General features: G+C 41.3%; 1 protein-coding gene across 14 annotated transcripts in view; it reads left to right on the top strand.

The window, feature by feature from the left end:
- Positions 1-84: 84 nt before the first annotated feature.
- HUWE1 (HECT, UBA and WWE domain containing E3 ubiquitin protein ligase 1) overlaps positions 85-3,310 on the top strand; it is a 117,568-nt gene continuing 114,342 nt past the window's right edge. For 11 of the 14 annotated variants that reach the window (XM_032209144.1, XM_032209153.1, XM_032209151.1 and 8 more), the window contains exons 1-2: positions 195-301; positions 2,200-2,342. The gene's annotated coding sequence lies outside the window, so the exon portion shown is untranslated. The other 3 variants (XM_032209145.1, XM_032209157.1, XM_032209146.1) reach the window with 3 other exon arrangements.

Raw genomic sequence — 3,310 nt, 5'->3', positions numbered from 1 at the left:
CGCCATTGCAGGCGCTTGCGCCGTTCTCTTCTGGTTTGTTCTTCTCGCGGGAAGTGGTTGCCTGAGACAACGTCTCGCGAGATTTTCGTTTCCTCATGACTTGCCTCCTTTCCTCCCCGCTCCTCCAGTTCTCGCCTGATCTTCCCTCAATTATCGCGTCTCTTCTTCGCTCCCCCTACCAGGTGGTGAGTTCTCGCGTGATTTAACTGGGGCTGAGGCTCAGGGACTGCTGTTAAGATGGCGGCGGCGGGAGGCAACGGGGTACGGCATTGACACCCCCTCCATTTCTTTCCCGGAGCAGGTATCCGTGCAAGCCGGGCTGGAGGGGCGGGTGGGATCCGCCAAGACGGGGGACCACTTGAAGGTCTAGCCGAAGGGAAGAGGGAAGTGGGGTGAGAAAAGGGATGTTTGCTGAGGCGGGACAATGGGCCCGGGCTTTCCCCTGGAGATGAAGCGGGTGGGGAGGGGGGGTGATTGAAGTCGGGAAGTGGGGGTGGTTTTGCCTTGAGTCATCCTTCGGTTAGGAATGGGCTAGCCATGTGCGAAGTGCTTCGCCTCTGTTCCTTTGGAGGTAGGACTTTCCCCCTTATATCTCACTCGCACATCACCCGCAAAAGGAGGCACGTGAGTCCCGGTGAGGGGTCTTGATAGACTTCGGGCTTTCTCCCCCCCCCCCAAACCCCTCCTTTTAGGTAAACGCGACGTATTCGAGTAGGAAGCTAGGCGGCCAACGCGTTAGCCTTGAGAGCCCAGCCCACGTACTCGTTCAGGGTCCCACCTCGACCAAGGCAGCTGGGTTAATCGTATATTAAATATATATATAGTTGAGGTAATACCATGGATTGAAACCATTGCGCTATTTCACGCCAGTCTATTGCAGTGGGGTCGTGAAAGCTGCGGGTTGGGGGAGGCTTTGGAGCTATTCTTACATTGGTATGGATATATGGATATAATGGATATATATGGATACCCTCCCCCCCCCCCCTTATTAGCTTTCTCTCAAAGGGTGAAGAATTACGTTTTCTTGTTATTGTGGGTGGTGGTGGATGTATGTAGTAAAAGGATGCCTTTGTGTATAGGTATACTTTTGTAAGCTTGCTGTGAAATACCTATCTTTGTTTTAAATATCTCTCCAAAGTGATTTTTGGAATCTGATTTTTCCTTCATAATAGATTGTGGTACATTTTGTTTATTCTAATTAGCAAACTCAAACATTTCTTGGGTAACCCATCATTGTAAATTTCTCTGACTTTTTGTAAGGTATGTTAGTTAGTTAGAGAACTGTGTCCCAAATAGGTTACATATATATGCTTTTCTAACTCTTCAGTTAGAGAAAACCAAAGCTAAACAACTTTTGTGCTCTGGATGTAGCATATTAAAATGAAGAGCAAGGTGGGGAGATGCACCATTGATTTACTGGCAATTTTCTTAGTTAGATATTTTTTGTGTACATGGCTGTTTAATTACTCATTTTTGCTGGGATATTTAAGATAAATTTATTTCTCCAAAGTCTGGCTTTTTAGATTAAATACAAAAATGGAAAAAGAGTTGATAAACGTAACTTCTTAAAAATGTTACCATAGTATAGTAGAAGTAAATATTAATTCTGAAAGCTTGTTTTGGCATTTTTGTTATATCTCCATTGTATAAAATCTTGTTGGATACAAGAAATGATGAAGCAGTGTGCTGAGTCTAGCATTTCTTAGTCTGTCCTGTTTATGTTGGCTAGAAGAATGTAGGATGCTTATTCTGTATTTGATGGTAAACAAAATAATTACACATGAGATGATTGTCATGATTTATGGACTACATAGTGAACTGAACAGGACTTGAGAGCCAGTGTTTTGTAGTGATTAGGGACTAGACCACTAGATAGAAGTGGAGAGACCCAGATTCTAGGTTACTCTAAGCCATGGAGGTTCACAGCTCATCTCAGTCTACCTTACAGTATTGTTGTGGGGGAAAATAAGAGGAAGGGTTTTAGCTTCTGTACATAAAGGTAAGATGTAAGTGTATTAAATATCTTGATTATATTGTGAAACATTAGAGCTGGCATCTAAAAGGAATTTGATACTGATAGGTTAAGAAAGACAAAGCATTTGTAATATAGTAGCTAGAATGAAAACCTTTTTAGAAAATACCTGTTCTTTAAACATAATATGCATGAAGCCAGAATTTATATATCTATATTTATTGCAGGCCTTGAATAATCTGACATAAGTGGATTAGACTGACTGAGAAACCAGGAAGTATTACCTTGGTCTGGCTACGGTAAGGGAAAGGTGGCAGAGAAGTGACTTGAATATCAGAACAGGCCAAGTATGGATTGGCTGTGATTCCAGGTTAGTACAGAAATTTCTGTTGGGCAATGCTTATTTTCCTTCAAACAACGATTACATGAAATATCTCAAAGTTATTAATTGATTTTCAGGCAATGACTCTTAGTTAAGTGTTTTTGACCTTTACCTATTTGTTTGCATCTGTCACTGTTTATTTCTTGTGGGGAGGGGAGGGGTGGCTTCCTATAGCAAAATGTTTATAACATGGACAATTTTCACAATTCCTGACCATTAGGATACTTAGCATCTGAAGTGCTAAGACTCTGCTGTAAATTATTTTTATTTTTTATTTTGCTACATCAGCAAGCTCTGTACTGTGTTAGGGCCTGGATATCTGGGAGACTGTTTGTCTCCACTTGTTTCTTCCTGCCTGGTAAATTACAACAGAATGGGTACATTCCAGGTCCCCCTCTATTAAGCATTGCCATCTCATGGGACTTAGGAAGTGTGCCTTCTCTGTTATGGCTCCCAGCCTTTGGAACAGCATCCTTCTAGAAATAGGGATGGTGCCCTCTCTCCTGGTGTTCTGGAAAGCTTTGAAAATTTGGCTTTGGTCCCAGGCCTGCAGTTGATGCTCATTTGTTCGATGGACCTTATTTGACTCTATTGGGTTATTTTAGTCTGGGTAATCTAGTTGATTCAATTCTTTGCTTTTGTTTCCACTAGTTTTGTATGCTATCCAGAGTCTCCTAGAGTTGGATAGTCAATACAAAGAATTGAGGCTAGCATCATATATCAATGTTTAAATTTCTAAATTCTATAGGATACTGGCTAGTATATAAAGTTCTTCATTTCTATCTTGGCTATGGCACAAAAACCTTGACTAACACCATTAAGAAATTAGTGTTGTCTTTGAATTTCAAAACCTGTACCTCATTTAACATTTACAATATTGAGGTGATACTGAATTTTCCCTGCTGTTCCTCTTTGGAAATATTGGGTTATAATTGTATTTGATTTTTTAAAATAAG

This window comes from Thamnophis elegans, chromosome 2, assembly GCF_009769535.1.
Source record: "Thamnophis elegans isolate rThaEle1 chromosome 2, rThaEle1.pri, whole genome shotgun sequence".
Lineage (NCBI taxonomy): Eukaryota > Metazoa > Chordata > Lepidosauria > Squamata > Colubridae > Thamnophis > Thamnophis elegans.
The sequence above is the reverse complement of the archived record's forward strand: the minus strand, read 5'-3'. Positions and strand labels throughout refer to the sequence as shown.